This window comes from Bufo bufo, chromosome 5 (assembly GCF_905171765.1).
Source record: "Bufo bufo chromosome 5, aBufBuf1.1, whole genome shotgun sequence".
Classification (NCBI taxonomy): domain Eukaryota; kingdom Metazoa; phylum Chordata; class Amphibia; order Anura; family Bufonidae; genus Bufo; species Bufo bufo.
In genome coordinates this window covers 322,188,491-322,209,056 of record NC_053393.1, presented here as the reverse complement: position 1 = coordinate 322,209,056, position 20,566 = coordinate 322,188,491, and positions in this window count along the sequence as shown.

The window sequence follows — 20,566 nt, the reverse complement described above, 5'->3', positions numbered from 1 at the left end:
CCGCGTGAAAGCGCCTCCCTCACGTACTCCTCCATGGCCTCATTCTCCGCTACCGACAGTGGATAGATTTTGCCACGAGGAGGAACGGCACCAGATTGTAACTCTATGGCACAATCGTATGGGCGGTGCGGAGGTAGGGCAACCGCGCGCACCTTATCGAATACATCCCGGTACTCCTCGTATTCAGGAGGCAACAGAGATTCCGAGGAAGTACACAGCAACTTGACAGACCCATGGATGCAACTAGCCCCACACTGCGGTGACCACGAGAGGATCTCGACCGATCTCCAATCGAAAGTCGGATTATGCTTCTGGAGCCAGGGGTACCCCAAGACCACCGAGTAGTGTGGAGACGAAATAACCTGGAGGCAGACCGACTCTCTGTGAACGGCACCAATGGCTATCCCCACTGGAAGGGTCTCATGAGTCACGTGTGGCGGCAGAAGGGGTCTGCCGTCTATCGCCTCAAGAGCCAGTGGGGAACCTCGAGCCTGCAGAGGAATGGAATTGGCGGCAGCGAACACACTATCAATGAACAAACCACCAGCACCAGAGTCCACCAACGCCTGGGTCGTCACCGAGCCCCCGACCCAGGAGAGGACAACAGTGATCAGTGGTTTGTCAACACGGGAAACCGGGGACGAGGAGACTCCACCCAAGATCTGCCCCCGACAGGATCTCAGGGTACGAGCGTTTCCCGGACGGTTCGGACATGCCAACCGAAAATGCCCACCGAGACCACAGTACATGCATCGGCCCTCGCGTCTCCGGAGTGCCCTCTCCCCCTCGGACAGGCGAGCAAACCCCAGCTGCATGGGTTCACCCCCAGACAAGTCATCCCCAGGAGGCGTGGGAGGAGAGGGAGGCACGGGTGGGACAGCAAACGTAGGCACCAATCTGTTAGGAGACCTCCGCAGGTTCTCCTTAAAGGAAGGTCTCTCCCTGAGTCTGGTGTCAATCAAAATCAGGAAAGAAATAAGAGACTCGAGCTCAACTGGTAGGTCCTTAGCTGCAACCTCATCCTTCAAGGCATCCGAGAGACCATGAGAGAAAGCAGCGACCAGAGCCTCATTATTCCAGCCCACCTCTGCTGCCAGGGTACGAAACTCAATGGCGTATTCAGCTACGGATCGTGAACCCTGTCTGATGGACATAAGGAGCTTCGCAGCAGAGGCAGCACGAGCCGGCACATCGAATACCTTCCGAAGAGAAGCAACAAAACCGGAAAACTCGGCAACCACCGGATTGTTGTTCTCCCATAAAGGGCTGGCCCAGGCCAAGGCCTTGTCCGAGAGCAGCGAGATCAAGAAGCCCACCTTTGATCTCTCAGTAGGAAAGGCATGTGGCAGCAACTCAAAATAAATGCCCACCTGGTTAAGGAAACCTCGGCACTGAGTTGGCTCTCCCCCAAAGCGCTGTGGAAGAGGGGCAGAACCGGTCATACCCCGAAACACCGCAGGCGCAACAACAGGTGTCGGGGTAGACTCTGGCGCAACAACCGGAGCGGCAGTAGGAGCGAGCCCAGGAGCGACAACCGACCCATCGGCAACGGGAGCGAAATGAGCCGTGCGTTCAAGCAGGGTTTGCAACGCCACAGCGAACCGACCCAACAGGTGATCCTGCTGATCAAGTCTGGCAACCAGCGTGGGTAGCGAGGATGGCCCTGTACCGTCAGAATTCATGGCTTGGTCCTAATGTCACGGAACCATGAACCAGACGTACAACAAGAGATAAGTGAAAATAAGAAGGCTTTATTGAAAATAAAGCTGTAAAGCAAAAGTCCTAACGGATGGTGAAACCGAGCAGAGTCTTTGCGAAGCCAGAGGTCAGGAACCAGAAGGGTAGTCAGACGAAGCCAGGATCAGGAACCAGCAGGGTAGTCAGACGAAGCCAGGATCAGGAACCAGCAGGGTAGTCAGACGAAGCCAGGATCAGGAACCAGCAGGGTAGTCAGACGAAGCCAGGATCAGGAACCAGAAGCAGCAGCAGTCTTAGAAGCATGTGAACACAAGAGGACCAAGCAAGGAACTGAAGCCACAGACCTCCTATATATATGAGCTAGGCATCCAGCTCCTCCCAGGGGAAGGAGGAGCCGCAGGGTGGAAGGCTACAAGAAACCCAGGACCCAAGATGGCCGCCAGCACATGTCAAACGAAGGAGAGCAGCAAGCAGGTAAGACCATGACAGATTGTCTGTCTATTGGAGACCCATCTCACTGATGAGACAGCCCGGCGGATCAATAGGGGATGGGCCAAGCAGACCTACCATTCTAACTTCTCTAGTTATTCTACAGGAGTGACAGCTTTAGTCCATAAGCAGATTGATTTTTTCTGTCGGACATCTTCTATTGATAAGCAATATAGATTTGTGTTTCTTTATGGAAAGATTGCTGGACCATTATGTATTTTGGCCTTTATTTATATTCCGCCACCCTTTTCCTTTTATGTACTTAATTGTTTGTTAACCTTTATGGATCTATGGCCTGAATGTCCCGTAATAGTTAATGGGGACTTTAACTGTGTTATTAATCCAGAAACCGATAGGATCACAATGGGGGGAGACCCCTGTGCTCATGTACAGGGTTCCCCCCTGGCACGATTTTGTCTGGAATCCGGTTTTGTAGATGTTTGGGGGTATTTAGGGAAGAGGAAAATAGCATATTCATGTGTAAACAAAGCTGGAAATTATATGTCTAGGATAGGTCTGGCTCTGATAAATAAAAATTATCTTAGATGTATAAAGCGAATGAAATATGAGACCAGGGCTTTATCAGATCATGTACCAAGGGTGCCACTAAGGAATTTTCTAGGAATAAAACAGAATTAAATAGGGAAATTATGGAAAACGCAACTCGGGCTTACTCCTTCTGGATAAGGCTCAGCAGAGGCTTTTCTTAAACGGATGAAACTATTTTGCCGAATCTGGCCGCCCAGGGAAATTACTAGCCAAGGTGATTTTGAATCAGGAACAAAAAAAAGAGATGGCAAGTATTCGTTCGTCTGAAGGTTCAATCAAAGAAGATCCAGAATCTATAAAAGGAATTTTTGCTAAATATTTTGGGGATTTATGTAAGTGAGATAAAAATATTTCTGATGAAATGATGGATGCATTCTTGGACTCTATCTCTCTACCAGTCCTAACGGACACTCAAAGTTCCTTGATCATGAATTCTCCTTACAGGAGTTAGAGGCTGCAATAAAGACTTGTTCAGGAAATTCCTCCCCTGGTTCAGATGGATGAATTCTATTGTAAATATAGCAAGGCTATTTTCCCTTGTTTACTGGAGGTATTCACTGAATCTTTGGAGGATGGTTTCCTTTCGGAATCAATTACAGAAGCTGTTATAATAATATAAAAAAAAGACAAGGATCCCTTAGATGTTCAGGCATATAGGCCGATTTTACTATTGAACACCGATGTAAAGCTTCTCTCAAGGGTCCTTGCTGCAAGACTTGCTAAGGTTATTACATCAATTGTACATTCTGACCAGAATGGCTTTATTCCCAACAAAGGCACGCAATATAATTTGCATCGTCTGTATGCCAATATACAATCTCCTGAGGGGACCTCTCTCTCCATCCTGTCGCTGGATGCCTCAAAGGCCTTTGATAGGGTGGAGTGGAGATTCCTCTGGAAGGTTTTGCGGAAGATGGGATTTGGAGTCAGGTTTATAAACATGGTTAAGCTTCTGTTTAAGTCCCCTAAGGCTAGTTCAAATATTAATGGGAGCTTGACTGATAGTTTCCTATTGAATAGAGGTACTCGTCAAGGATGTCCCCTCTCCCTGTTATTATTTGATCTATACTAGGGCTGAAACAATGACTCAATTTAATCGAGTAATTTGACACAAAAAAATTCTCGATGCGAATTTGTTTGTGTCATGTGACCATGGAGCTGGAGTGAAGCGCTTGCTAGTACTTACCGCTCTGTGGTCACCCGCCGGCCCGCACCATGCTGCACTTTCCTCCTGACACTTCGGAAAATGCGCACTATGACCCGACGCTGTGTGACGTCAGGACGTCAGTGCAGCGCGCAGATAAGAAGATGGAGGAGCTGTGGAGTGGCGCCCCTACAGGAAAGGTAAGTACTGTCGCTAGGGACATGGCTAGGAGGGGGAGATGGTGGCACAGGGGGTAAGTTGGTGGTGCAAGCTGGTGGCACTGGGGGGCAGTTGGTGGCACTGTAGGGCAGTTGGGGATGTAAGTTGGTGGCACTGGTGGGCAAGGTGGTGGCACTTGGGGCAAGCTGGTGGCAGTTGGCACTAGGGGGCAAGCTGGTGGCATTGGGGGGCAGTTGGGGGCGCAAGCTGGTGGCACTGGGGGGAAAGCTGGGGGTAGTTGGTGGCACTGGGGGGCAAGCTGGTGGCACTTGGGGGGCAGCTGGTGGCACTGGGGTCTCAGCTGGTGGCACTGGGGTGTCAGCTGGTGGCACTAGGGGGGCAGCTGATGGCACTGGGGTGAGGAAGAGCTGAAGGCACTGGGGGAACGGAGCTGATGGCACTGGGGGGGTACTGATGCAATTGGGCTGATCACACAGGGGGGAAGGGTGTTGGGGACTGATGGCAGGGGGTCTGATGAGTTTTTATAAAGGAAAACAGTGTATTAATTCATGTTTTCTTATTAGATTACTCAATTAATTTTAAAAAATAATAAATAGAATACTCGATTTCTAAAATAATCATTTACTGCAGCCCTAATATATACATCAAGCCTCTTGCAGCTAGGGTAAGGCAAGACCCTGTGATTGAAGGGTTTGGGACATTGGGAAGAGAGGATCGTATTTCCTTATATGCAGATGATTGTTTTTTTTTATAAATAATACTAACTTTACACTTCCAAGAATTATTCAGATAGTTAATTCCTTTAGTGAAATTTCAGGTCTTGACATTAACTGATCAAAAACCACTCTCATGCCCATGGACAGACTTCAGCTTTGCAATGAGGGGCACCTAAACACCTTGAAGATTTCTGATTGCTTTGATTATTTGGGTACGAGGATATCTCCTAAGATTGAAGATTTTTTTCATCTCAATTTGATTCCATCGATAAGTAAAATCAGATCAAAAATCACAATATGGTTGAGACTCCCTCTATCTAGAGCCGATAGAATATCCCTGATTAAGATGGTGATTCTACCCCAGTTTCTATATATTTTGAGGAACTTCCCAATATGGATCGACGATAAATTTTTCAAACTAACGGAGAGAATTGTTAACTATCTAATATGGGGAAGAAAGTGTGTAAGACTTAAAAAGTGGATTACCTTTATCAGTCAACAGAAATGGGAGGGTTGAACCTTCCATTCTTTAAGGGTTACTTTGTAGCTGCACAGTTATGGATATATTGCCATTGGAGGCAAAGCCCATTATGTAGCACCCTGGTGAATAGATCTTTCTATGATAGCATGTTCACCCCATTGGAATCCGGACAGGTGTCTAATATACAACAGGACTACAGAGAGGCTTGGAAATTGTTTAGTAAGTCCTGGTGTACTACTAGAAAGTGGATGGGAATAAAGAGTTCTTTGGGCTGTACTCCCTCGTGGCATAATCATCACTTACAGGTGTTAGATGAATTGGTAGGGGATCACTATTGGCAAAAACACAATATTGTTTATGTGGTATGGTGAGGAATGGGGAAATACTTTCATTTTTTGAGTTATCACAAAGAGAGAATATAAGTAATAGTGATGGAATAACATCGGTCGATTTGCGAAATCGATCAAATGTTTGCGATCCGCAAATTTGCAGCGGGCCCCATTCACTTTAATGGCGGGCTAACCTGAAAAACCTTCAGGTCATATTTGCAGCCACCAAATACTTATAAGAAGTGCACAAATCGTCCCACAACATCGACAGTGACATACCAGAGGGGGATCAATGGCAAAAATTCCCCCCAAAAATATGTATTTTAATCAGGGGCGATTTTTATGCGTCTTAAAGGGAAATTCTCCTGGAGCCTAGAAATTTTTTATTTTAGGCCACGGGAGTACGGTCCTTAAAAATTAGGCATTCACCTGACATAAAAGAAATTGTGATTATGTGGCTCGAGGTACGGTACATTATGCGGTCAATGGATAAAAATTTTAATGTAGGCCACTGGAGTGGAGGCTCCAAACATTAGGCATTCACCGGACAGAAAAGAACAATTGATAATGTGGCTGGAGGTACATTAGGCGGTCACCGTATAACAATTTTACTGTTGGCCGGTTAGATTACAGGCCCCAGAAATTATGCATTCACCGTACATAAATGATCAAGTAATTATGTGGCTGGAGGTATATTAGACGGTCAATGGATATCAATTTTACTGCAGGCCAGTGGAGTATAGGCCCCAAATATTAGGCATTCACCGGACAGAAAAGAACGTCTAATATACCTCCAGCCACATAATTACTTGGTCATTGGATATCAATTTTACTGCAGTACAAATATATGTCAAATACATATATTTAAAATAATTAAAAATATAAAATTGGATTAAAAACATGGCTAATGACCCCTCCTCTTGAAAAAACCCCAAATGATAATAGTTGAAATTTGATAACACATGTTCGTCACAGGTGTTGAATTCCTCCGAGGTCCCAAACATTAGGCATTCACCGGACAGAAAAGAACAAGTAATTATGTGGCTGGAGGTATATTAGAAGGTCATTCAATATCAATTTTACTGCAGGCCAGTGTAGTACAGGCCCCAAACATTAGGCATTCACCGGACAGAAAAGAACAATTGATAATGTGGATGGCGGTACATTAGGCGGTCACCGTATAACAATTTTACTGTTGGCCAGTTAGATTACAGGCCCCAAAAATTATGCCTTTACCGTACAGAAAAGATCAAGTGATTATATGGCCGGAGGTATATTAGACGGTCAATGGATATCAATTTTACTGCAGGTCAATGGACTACAGGCCCCAAAAATTATTAATTAACCGTACAAAAAAGAACAATTGATAATGTGGCTGGAGGTACATTAGGCGGTCACCGTATAACAATTATACTGTTGACCAGTTAGATTACAGGCCCAAAAAATTATGCATTCAACGTACATAAATGATCAAGTGATTATGTGGCCGGAGGTATATTAGACGGTCAATGGATATCCATTTTACAGCAGGCCAGTGGACTACAGGCCCCAAGAATTATTAATTCACCGTACAGAAAAGCACAATTGATAATGTGGCTGGAGGTAAATTAGGTGGTCTATATACTGAGAAAAAGAGGGGAATGTCTTTAACATCCCCCTCTTTTTGTCAGTTTATTGGATTATTTAGGGGTGTATACCTGCATTACCATTGAAATTGTAAACCCCTAAATTAGGTGGTCACTGCATAACAATTTTAATACACATATACGGTACGTATATACGTATACGTATATCACACCAGTTGCAATTAGTTGTTCCAATGACATTTGTCCCTCTTTATAGCTGCGGTATCTCAGCAGAACCCCACACAAATGCTGCACAATACAAATGCACTATATAGAAATTATATTAGAAGTATATCACACCCCTGCCTCAATCAGATTTTTTAGGGGCAACTGGTATAGCACACCAGTTGCAATTAGTTATTCCAATAGCATTTGTCCCTCTGTATAGCTGCAGTATCGCAGCAGAACCGCACACAACTGCTGCACAATACAAATGCACTATAATATACTTTCTATGTTAGAAAGTATAAGTATATTACACCCCTCAGTATGTCACACCTATCGATAGCCCACCTATACCAGTCCTTAAAAGGACTTTTGTGGCCCTATTAGCTAGCATTTGGTGTCTCTATACTCTCTAACAGTCTGTACCTGCTCCATAAAGCAACCTCTCCCTACACAAAAACAGAATGTAAAATGGCGGCCATATCAGGTTTATTTATAAGGTAGGGGGTGTGTCCATGTGCTGAAACGTCTCAATTGGCTGTCCTGTCCCATCTGATGGATGTGTCATGGGTCAAAGTTCTGCACAATGCAAAGAATATGGCGCCGGCGAACAGCGAACGAGCAAAGTTCTCTGCAAAACGACCGCCGGGCGAACCACAAGGCCATCTCTAATAAGTAATTTATCTTGGTTTAGGTATTTCCAGTTACGTTCGCCACTGCATAGTATTAAAGATTATTTTTTTATTAGAGGTAGATAATTCCACATCTTTAAATCAGATAATGGGGAATGTAGGTCACAAGGTTAAGATTGCTTAACTTTATAAACTATTAGTTAAACCACTATTTAATAACACATTCTCTCCTGGACAAAGGGCATGAGAAGCTGAATGTTCAACTTTACAAGCAGATGATTGGGAGAATATATTATTTAACTTAGGACTAGTGTTCCACAATTTTAATCACGTTTTAGTTCAATTTAATATTTTACATAGAATTTACGTTACATTACTAATAAATGTGGCCTGAGGAGCACATCCAACTGCCCAAGTTGTGATGCACCAGGAGCAGAGTTTATTCATATGTTCTGGCTTTGTACAGAACTAAAAGAATATTGGGTGATCTTGCCAGGGTAAATATAAAAAGATTCTTCTGATAAAGGTAATGTTTTTGGCAAGATTGATGATTACACGGGTCTGATTTTCACGGGATATCCCAAATGTGACTGTATGGCTCAATTTGGTTAGCAAGATAAAAAGATACGAAAAGATTCTTTATAAACAAAGAAACATTGAGGAAAAATGGATCAGGATATGGGGGAATTGGAAACCTTAAATTTTTGTTTCTCTTTTACCTCCCCCTCTTTGTGGAGAGACGCACCGCAATGGGAGGGTGGGTAGGGAGTGTATAAGGAGGGTGGGTTAAAAATATATAAAGTAATGATGGTTTGGATTTATTTGCATGGAAAATATTGTTCGACTTATAATAAAAAATAAATAATAAAGTTTAATATGGAGCTTTATAGCTCAGTGGTTAAGGTTCTTGCCTTTAACGTAGAAGGTTGTGAGTTTGAATCTAAAAAATAGAGCAAAATGTAAAATACGATCAAATAACACCTGTATTAACCCACACCAACCTTTTTAACTTGTGTAACCAGTATTTTTTGTTGGGAAAGGTGGCAAGCCTAACAGCACAACGTGTGTAGACCTGCTTACTGCAGCAAGCTAAGCCTCATCAGGACTCGCTTCGTAAAAAATATTTTTTTTCTTTTCATCGCAATGTTCTGACCCTCATAACTGTTTTATACAGTGGGATGCGAAAGTTTGGGCAACCTTGTTAATTGTCATGATTTTCCTGTATAAATCGTTGGTTGTTACGATAAAAAAATGTCAGTTAAATATATCATATAGGAGACACACACAGTGATATTTGAGAAGTGAAATGAAGTTTATTGGATTTACAGAAAGTGTGCTATAATTGTTTAAACAAAATTAGGCAGGTGCATAAATTTGGGCACCACAAAAAAGAAATGAAATCAATATTTAGTAGATCCTCTAAACGCTTCCTGTAGGTTCCAATGAGAGTCTGGATTCTGGTTCAAGGTATTTTGGACTATTCCACTTTACAAAACATCTTTAGTTCATTCAGGTTTGATGGCTTCCGAGCATGGACAGCTCTCTTTAAGTCACACCACAGATTTTCAATTATATTCAGGTCTGGGGACTGGGATGGCCATTCCAGAACGTTGTACTTGTTCCTCTGCATAAATGCCTTAGTGGATTTTGAGCAGTGTTTAGGGTCGTTGTCTTGTTGAAAGATCCAGCCCCGGCGCAGCTTCAGCTTTGTCACTGATTCCTGGACATTGGTCTCCAGAATCTGCTGATACTGAGTGGAATCCATGCGTCCCTCAACTTTGACAAGATTCCCAGTCCCTGCACTGGCCACACAGCCCCACAGCATGATGGAACCACCACCATATTTTACTGTAGGTAGCAGGTGTTTTTCTTGGAATGCTGTGTTCTTTTTCCTTCATGCATAACGCCCCTTGTTATGGCCAAATAACTCCACAGCACCTTATTCCAAAATGAAGCTGGCTTGTCCAAATGTGCTTTAGCCCACCTCAAGCGGCACTTTTTGTGCTGTGGGCTGAGAAAAGGCTTCCTCTGCATCACTCTCGAATACAGCATCTCCTTGTGTAAAGTGCGCCGAATGGTTGAACGATGCACAGTGACTCCATCTGCAGCAAGATGATGTTGTAGGTCTTTGGTGCTGGTCTGTGAGTTGACTCTGACTGTTCTCACCATTTGTTGCTTCTGTCTATCCGAGATTTTTCTTGGTCTGCCACTTCGAGCCTTAACTTGAACTGAGCCTGTGGTCTTCCATTTCCTCAATATGTTCCTAACTGTGGAAACAGACAGCTGAAATCTCTGAGACAGCTTTCTGTATCCTTCCCCTAAACCATGATGGTGAACAATCTTTGTCTTCAGGTCATTTGAGTTGTTTTGAGACCCCCATGTTGCTACTCTTCAGAGAAAATTAAAAGAGGAGGGAAACTTACAATTGACCCCCTTAAATACTCTTTCTCATAATTGGATTCACCTGTGAATGTAGGTCAAGGGTCACTGAGCTTACCAAGCCAATTTGAGTTCCAATAATTAGTTCTAAAGGTTTTGGAATCAATAAAATGACAACAGTGCCCAAATTTATGCACCTGCCTAATTGTGTTTAAACAATTATAGCACACTTTCTGTAAATCCAATAAACTTCATTTCACTTCTCAAATATCACTGTGTGTGTCTTCTATATGATATATTTAATTAACATTTTTTATTGTAACAACCAAGCATTTATACAGGAAAATCATGACGATTAACAAGGTTTCCCAAACTTTTGCATCCCACTGTAGTTATGTCTACGGAGATGTGTGGGGGCTCATTTTTTGTGGGATGATCTGTCATTTTTGACAATACCATTTTGGGGTGTGGTGTATGACTTCACTTTTTATTCAATTTTCTTGGGAGATACAGTGATGAAAAAAACGCGAATCGGCCTTTTTTTTAAAAAAAATTCTGTTATGCCATTTACCATATGGGTTAACTTTTTTTAAAATATTTTAATAGTTTGGGCGTTTTTGCATGCGGCGATGCCCATATTGCTATTTTCTTTCTGTTTATTTCTTTTTATTTTAGGGAATGGGAGGTGATCTTAATTTTTAATTTTTTTTTTATATTTTAAAAACATTTTACTTTTTTTTTTTTTTTACTTTTTGTTAAGTCCCCCAAGTGGACCACGACTGTCACGGACGTTCCAGTGACAGGTCAGGTGCCAGGAGATCAGTGAGACTGGCAACACATGGTTTGATCTGACAGGTTTCTTGTGGATCAATTCGTGTCTGTGTTGTTTCTGGTAATGACCACACCCCTTGCTTCAGGTGTTGCTTATGTGATCATTTTACCTTCCCTATTTATTGTGGTTTCTCCACCATGCTGTGCGGTTTATAGCTTCAGTCTGGTTGTTGAGTGCTGGTGTTAGGATCTCGGTGGAGTTCCTATGCTTCCATAGCCATTTGAAGTTAAGTGTCTTCTTCCCCTTTTGTTTATTGTGTTGGTTTACTATCGTTGCTCTTTTCCCTGTCATTTGTGTTTGGGCCTGAGGGAGACTCCGGTTCGTCCTACCATTTGGAGGAACAGGCTGTCTCTTGTCCTGACACATTAGTACCAGGGTACTACAGGGTGAGTTAGGACTTTAGGTTCAGGTATATGTACTCACCCACCTTTGGGGTCAGTTCATACTTGCAGTCAATCAGGAGTCAGGAATTTGATTAGGGTTTCTTCAGAAGGTGACCTGCTCCTTTACCTAGTTTTCAGGCCTTTCCCCTCACCCCTTTCCCTCCTACGTTCGGTGCAGGTTTCCCTCCCACCTTGAAGAGTGACAACAACTTGCAATCATCAGATGTAAATTGCTCCATTATTCTCTATAGAAATCACTATATCACAGTTGAGTGCTGCCATCTAGTGGCCTGAACTGGGATATACTAACAATGAGCCTGGAAGCCTAGTACAGGCTGCGGCATATTTATTGAACAGGGTGCTTTCCCCAATCTCCGCTGGGGGCAAGCGCGCCTGAAGAGGAATCCCACGCTTCCGGTTTTTAACACTCTCAGATGCCGTGTGTGAGAGGAACTCATTGCTGTAAGGGGAGGGGGCATGTGGCGTATTCTGGGGCCAGGAGGGTGAAGAACTGTGTGCGGAGCTTTATGGGGTGTAAATCTGTGAGGGAGGGCCGGAATCGACAGAATGTAACTGTGTTGTTAGTACATTATTACAAAATTTGTGGCCCCACTTTTGATTTTGCCCAGGGCCACATTTTGTCTAAAACCGACCCTGCATAGACTTAGGCCTCATGCACACGGCCGTTGTTTGGGTACGCATCCGAGCCACCGTTTTGGTGGCTCGGATGCGGACCCATTCACTTCAATGGGGCCGCAAAAGATGCGGACAGCACTCCGTGTGCTGTCCGCATCCGTTGCTCCATTCCGTGGCCCAGCTAAAAAATATAACATGTCCTATTCTTGTCCGCGCTTTGCGGACAAGAATAGGCATTGATATTGAAGGCTGTCCAACCATTCCGCAAATTGCGGAACGCGCACGGACGCTATCCATGTTTTGCGGATCTGCGATTTGCGGACCGCAAAACACACCATGGTCGTGTGCATGAGGCCTCAATGTGCGTCAGACTCGGTATCAACAGGCAGTCTGATATATAGGTTGTTTATCTAGTTCACCTGCTGCACCATTCATACTAAGGCTACTTTCACACTCGCGTTTCACGGATCCGTTTGAAACGCAATTTGAAACTGATCCGTCACAGAACTGACAAAATGGAGACGAACGGAAACCATTCAGACTGATCAGTTTAAACGGATCCGTCTGTAAAGAAGATCCATTCGTTGCGTTTGTTTCCGTTTTGGCTTCCGTTTAGCGGATCCGTTTTGTAATAAGAAGGCGTGTCTCAAAGTGTCCATCTGTTTTACAATGTATTTAAAGGGGTTCTGCAGTTTTTTTAAACTGATGATCTATCCTCAACTGGCCTGGGCGGGGCTAAGCTCCATTCAAGTAAACGGAGCTTAGCCGCGCCCATGCCTGGGCCAGCAGTAAACAGTGAGAAGGCCGCGGCGCTACTGCCAGCGCCGCTGCCTTCTCAAACAGCTGATCGGCGGGGGTCCCGGGTGTCGGACCCCTGCAGATCAGATGCTGATCATCTATTCAGAGGATAGATCATCAGTTTAAACAAACTGCAGAACCCCTTTAAGTAGGTATTTATCCATTTAGGCTCTTTGTGTATTGGGAACATGTTGCTTGCACATATACGTCTGTGATTGAGGTTACTTATCCTGAAAGCGAGATGGAGAAGACGTGCCCAGGAAAGAAGAAGATGCCGGTATTGGGTCCACCCGAAAACTTCCAAACGCATGACCAGAGGTGTAATTTCGGTCCTGTATTTGGAGCTTCATGGTAATCCTGAATTTTTTTTCAATTATATGCGCATGACTATCGAGCGTTTTGACCAGCTACTGCAGCACATTTCGACAAGCCTTGAAAGACAGAATACCCGCTACAGAAGGGCAATTACTCCTGCAGAGCGACTAATGGTGACAATAAGGTAAGGATTGCTTATTAGTTCTCAAAACTATGTGTGCCTGATGTTCTGGGAGTGCAACTGGTACTAGATACTTTTCAAGGCTAAGATAAGGTTTTTTGTAATTAACTTGACTTGTAAGTATCAAAAAGAAGTTGTTATTATTATTATTATCATTAATCATGTGATGCTTACGTAAAATGACGATATCTGTGTTTGGCTTCAGTTCTAGAAAAAGGGTATAAATATTTTGTATCCGCCCAATAAAGATGAGAGAGAGATCATTCTGATACAACCTTGAGCCTGTGTCATTTATTTCTCCCGAGTATACTCGTACTTTTATCCGATTTGGACCCCAGCAGATCATAGAAGTAGGGGTTTTGCCTTAACACTTGCTACCGGAGAAAGTCTTTCATCGGTGCATTACCAGTATCGGATGGGAATTTCAACGATCTCCGGTATAGTCCGCGATACTTGTCATGCCTTGTGGGAGTTACTGCACGAGGATTACATCCCACATCCTACAACTGAACAGTGGCTTCAGATAGCAGACAAGTTTCTACAATCCTGCCAATTCCCGAACTGTGTCGGAGCTGTGGATGGGAAACATATATACGGATCGTGAAACCTTCAGGAAGTGGCTCTAAATTCTATAACTACAAGAAATACTTTTCAATTATCTTGATGGCCATTGCGAATGCTGAATACCGGTTTGTCGCCGTTGACATTGGAGCTTATGGGCGGACAATTGACTCAATGGCTTTCAAAAAATCTGCAATGGGACACCTCCTGTTTTCAAAGGACTGTGGATTGCCAGCACCGAGAGCTTTGCCAGGGACTGATGGACCTCCAATGCCATTTGTGGTAGTAGGGGACGAGGCGTTCCAAATGTGCGAGAACCTCATCAAGCCATACGCTAGCTGTGACTTGAACCATGCAAAGCGCGTTTTTAATTACAGACTGTCACGAGCTAGACGACTTGTGGAGAGCGCTTTTGCCATTTTAGTTGCGAAATGGCGTGTTCTCACCAAAGCCATCAATGTTAAGGTTTAAACCATAGACGATCTAGTTAAAGCCTGTGTAGTTCTAAATAACTATGAGAGGAACCACTGTGCCTGGACCTGCAAGAGGTTGATTGCACACTTACCAGGCTGCAACATCTGGGGTATCGTTCAACCATTGCCGTGGCCCGAATGAGGGACAGTTTTCTGATTATTTTGTTTCTGAAGCTGGCAGAGTGAGTTGGAAGGATAATTTTGTTTAATTGTTGTTTAAAATGTTTGGTCTTCTATTACATTTTTTGGGTATACACCTTGTGTCTTTTTTTTTTTTTTTGCTCAGCCCCAAGAATGCTTCTAAAATGGTGATATATTATAGCATCACTGCAGCATCACTCTTGTGAATATGCACAAGGTCTAGATACTCAGTGGTGGCATTTGCGCACGGGAGTATATAGCTGTGGGGTGGAATGTCTGGGGCTGGCAAGGCTAGCCCCCCTGTCCTCTGGATAGGTATAAACATTACGGGCCCCAGGAAAAGATGCAGGGCGAATTTTTGGGGTGTGGAGAGTGGAAGGTTATGAGGTGGAGGGGTCCCGAGCATGTGTGGAGGAGGAAGTTGGAAACAAAGTGGGAGGAAAATAGTGAGGAGGAGAAGTGGAAAACGAAACAGAAGGGAACACATGCTCGTAGGTAGGAATGGGAAGGTTGGTGGGAATGGGAGTAGGTTTGGGATGGAGGGTAGGTTTGGGATGGGGATGGGGGTAGGTTTGGGATGGGGATGGGGGGTAGGTTTGGGATGGGGATGGGGGTTGGTTTGGGATGGGGATGGGGGTAGGTTTGGGATGGGGGTAGGTTTGGGATGGGGATGGGGGTAGGTTTGGGATGGGGTTCGGATTGGGGGCGGTGAATAATTTTTTCATGACTCATTCTCTATCATGTTCTTGAACTCATGCAAATGCCAGGGCATCATTGAGTCCATCAAAGTGATTAGGCTTAGCCCATAATGGTAGTTAGGGCTGAGTTGAATCGCCGACTCCGCCCCCTGCCAGCGGCGCGTCAAGTCATCACTAACTAACTTCTGATGTTCTGCAAACCTTCAAGAGCGTCGGAAACGACCTCCACATAATCACTTCGACTTGCCCTACCTGATCTCTGCCTACTCAACAGGGCTCTCAAATTGGGTCGAAAACTGAAGAGCCTTTGTTGAGTGGAGTGGAGGTATCAGGTAGGGGACCCCGATTGTCCTAAGCCGGTGCATGAGGGACAGGAGGGCTGGGGGTGGCGATCCTTTCCGGTTCCGCCTCCACAGGTGGCTCAGGCTCCCGAGTGCTGCTGGCAGTTCTGTTGGGGGAAAAAAAAAGGAACGTAAATAATTGTTCTTCAAATACAGCATCCAGGTTCTATGCTATGGCTACATTCTACCTTATGGTATGACAAAACGATCCTCTGTCTCAGAAAGCCCCTTACACTCGGGACAGAACAGTTGTACCTGCGACTGTACTGGGCTGCACAAAACAGGGGAGCCAAACTCACCTCTGTCTCAGACAGCCCCTTACATTCAGAGGGAGAGAACGGTTGTTCCTGCGACTGTAGTGGGCTGCACAAAACAGGGGAGCCAAACTCTCCTCTGTCTCAGACAGCCCCTTACACTCAAAGGGAGAGGAAATCAAACGCTGTTTTCATTATTTTAAATAAAAATAATTTTAAAAAATTTACCTTCTCATCGCCAGCATCCGTCGTAGGAACCCCAAGGCCTCAGTATACATATATGGAGGCCTTGAGGTTTCTCCGGAGCCATTCGGGGCCTAAACCTCAAGGTTGTACTCCCTCTTGAAGCGGTCCCGAATCGATCGCCAGCGAGTGATAATCTTTTTAACTGTGGAAAAAAATAAATATAATAATTAAGCATGCGGTTAGGTTAACAACAATATGAATGAGTTAAAAATATATATTGCTTTACTTACCACATTCCCTTTGAGCCGCCGCGGAGAGATCCCCCCAGGTGTCAACTAGTTGGGAAGTTATCTCCCTCCAGAGACACTGGGTCCGCTGATGGTCGGCACGGTGGCGGTCTGTCTGGTCCCATAAAGCTGTACACGCCTCCACTAGTTGGATGAGGAGTTCGCTATCGATTTAAGGGACAACGAACCCCTCATCTTCCCTGGTGGAGTGTTTGGAACCCTGTAAGAAAAAGAAAAAACTAATATATATATATACTTCTTGCCGCTCCTGGTCCCTGCTTTGTCCACCTCCCCTTGGTGACAATGCGGGCACAGCGGGTGAGTCGGCCCCAGCCGGTGTGCCCAATGTTGTTGATGAAGAAGACGACTATAATAAAAAACATACAGATTAATGCAATGAATCATATAATATTCCCAACTCCAAAATTTTGTTGTTTACTTATAGGATGCTGAATGCATCGGCGTCTTCTGGGTCGGCCTTTACGGTCTGATTCTGTAGACATTTGTACAAGACATAAACAGAACAAATGCACATTAATGTTTAAAGGGAACCTGTCAACTGAATTTTGGGTATAGAGCTGAAGACATGGGCTGCTAGATCGCCGCTAGCACATCCGCAATATCCAGTCCCCATAGCGCTCTGTGCTTTTATTGTGTCAAAAAAACGATTTTATAGATATGTAAAAAAAATTTTTACACAATAAAAGCACAGAGAACTATGGGGAATGGATATTGCGGATGTGCTAGCGGCGATCTAGCAGCCCATGTCCTCAGCTCTATACCCAAAATCCAGGTGACAGGTTCCCTTTAAAGAACCACTGACAGATATATAACATGTATTAAATATTTATTTCAATAACTTACATTAGAGGAGATAAATTGTCACCTGCCCCCCACAAGTGTCATCTGCCCCCCACAAGTGCCATCTGCCCCCTCAATTGCCATCCGCCCCCCAAATGCCACCAGCACCCCAAGTGCCACCTGCCCCCTCAATTGCCATCCGCATCCTCAAGTGCCATCCGCATCCCTCAAGTGCCATCCGCATCCCTCAAGTGCCATCCGCATCCCTCAAGTGCCACCCGCCCCCCTAAAGTGCCATCCACCCCCTCAATTGCCATCCACACCCCCAAGTGCCATCTGTCACCCCAAGTGCCACCAGCCCCCCACAAGTGCCATCAACCCCCCTGTGAGAGATAGAGACATACAGATATATAGAAAGAGATAATGAAATAAAGGTAGATAGATTAATAGAATGACAGACAGACATTCAAACTTCTCATACTTACCTGTTTGTTTGCAGAGACAGTTTGCCAAGATGGCCGATTCTTATGGCTGCTGTGGAAGGGGGCAATTCTTGAGCATGCTCAGTGTGCAAAACGTTTTGATAAGGATCCGCTCTAACGGCACTCAAATGGAGCCATTACAGACGGATCCATCCCCATTGACTTTCATTATGTCCTAGGACGGATCTGTTTGGCTCCGCATAATCAGGCGGACACCAAAACGCTGCAAGCTGCGTTTTGGTGTCCGCCTCCAAAGTGGAAAGGAGACTGAATTGAGGCAAACTGATGCATTCTGAGTGGATCCTCTTCCATTCAGAATGGAGTGAACCACATTGTGGATACGATGAGGGGAGCCATGATGTCATGACACCCCTCATTGTATAATTCATATTATTTACATATATATTACTTACCTGCTTTGAAGGATGGAATGGGTTAATCCTCTGGCTCCTGCGTGTGCTTGCGAGGAATTCAAGTGTTTTTATTGGAGAAATCTTCAACGGCTATTTGGGACCTATAAAAAAACAGTAACAATGACATCAGCGCATTCACGTAAGTATTTTTTCAAGAAACAGACCTGCTCGTCGCATCGCTATGGAAGAATTGCTCAAGCAGCTCATTTTCAAGGCCGAATCACAAGGGGGCGAAGCCTGGCTGCGCAGGTGCCTGCAGTCGGATCCGGAACAACAGGAAATACATCTTCCAGCAACAGATCCTGCCTGCTGCGTAGGACCCAGCGCAAATCCATGGTGTCATAAAAACCCAATTAAATCTAAATAGATCCCAATAATAAATCAGACAACTCAGAAATAATAAATAATAATACCTTTATTAAGTACTAATATATATTGGAAATATAAGGCCACAGTGTTTTATGTAATCTGGCTAAAATAATCAAACTCTATAATCGTAATTTACCAACCAATTATATTAAACCATCACTATCATAGAATTAACGAAAAACAAATAGTCCGCTTCCACATGACACACCTTTTCTTTAAAAAAAAAAAAAAGGTGTGTCATGGTGTTTGTATGGGGATAATAGTCGCTTGTGGAAGCGGACTATTTGTTTTTCGTTAATTATATGATAGTGATGGTTTAATATAATTGGTTGGTAAATTACGATGATAGAGTTTGATTATTTTAACCAGATTACATAAAACACTGTGGCCTTATATTTCCAATATATATTAGTACTTAATAAAGGTATTATTATTTCTGAGTTGTCTGATTTATTATTGGGATCTATTTTGATTTAATTGGGTTTTTATGACACCATGATCAAACCTTGTTGCGGATGCAAGAAGGGAGGACATGGTGTCATGAACCCAAATCTTGCATGCGCAATATAGGTACAAATTAATTTACTTACCTGAGTACCAGATGCTTGTTGGTGCAGTCTGTAAGGGTCCTCGCCCAGGTGAAGAAGATTTTGATTGGAGATCACTCTAACAGTCCTGCTCGAGGTACCTATAAAAGAAGAGTAGCAGTTAATGTTTGCGCAGTTGCGGCTGAAGACATCAAGAATCTCCCTACCCCCACCCCTTTTCTTTAAAAAAAAAAAAAGTGGTGGGGTGGTAGGGAGATTCTTGATGTCTTCAGCCACAACTGCGCAAACATTAACTGCTACTCTTCTTTTATAGGTACCTCGAGCAGGACTGTTAGAGTGATCTCCAATCAAAATCTTCTTCACCTGCACGAGGACCCTTACAGACTGCACCAACAAGCATCTGGTACTCAGGTAAGTAAATTAATTTGTACCTATATTGCGCATGCAAGATTAGGGTTCATGACACCATGTCCCCCCTTCTTGCATCCGCAACAAGGTTTGATCATGGTGTCATAAAAACCCAATTAAATCAAAATAGATCCCAATAATAAATCAGACAACTCAGAAATAATAAATAATAATACCTTTATTAAGTACTAATATATATTGGAAATATAAGGCCACGGTGTTTTATGTAATCCGATTAAAATAATCAAACTCTATCATCGTAATTTACCAACCAATTATATTAAACCATCACTATCATATAATTAACGAAAAACAAATAGTCCGCTTCCACAAGCGACTATTATCCCCAACCGCCATACGCCAAAATTGGCCATATGGCTAAACCACATCGTAGCCAAACTCAATTATATTCTGCAGACCGACATTCAGGATATCCAATCCCTTTCCAATAAATTTTAATATCATTACCCAAACCCAGGTTGTCAGAATTGAATCTCTGAACAGACCGATAAGAAGCTTCTGTAATGATCTCCGTTCCTATGATCCATATGGTTCTCCATTCTGAAAAGAAATTAGTACAATAGATCAGCTCTAATATACAATTTAAACCTGTTAGATGACCATCTTCCTATCTTTTTTATAATCTTATCATGTAAACTAATTTTATAAGCATAAGTCGCAGCTCCTATGCGGAATAAATGCGAAGATATTTTCCTATTATCCAGACCAAAATTATTTTTGCATTTTTGTAAGATAAAGTTAAACTGATATTTAGTTAATGGCGATAAATCTGAATGCATAAACAAAGGGCCTGGCTGAGTACCTCTAATTTTTAACCAATCCTCTAATGCTAGAACAGGACAAATAACCGAATCGGAAATCTTACTTAAAAATAACCAAACTCCTTTTCCCGACTGATCAGTTTTGGATTTTTTGACAAAAACGTGCAATTTATTATGACAAATACGAATGTCCTCGATATATAATGGTGACTCTGCCCTAATATTTGCAGCTGCTATCTCACTGATGCGAAGAGCACCAAAAAATGACAAAATGAATGCAGCTTTGAACA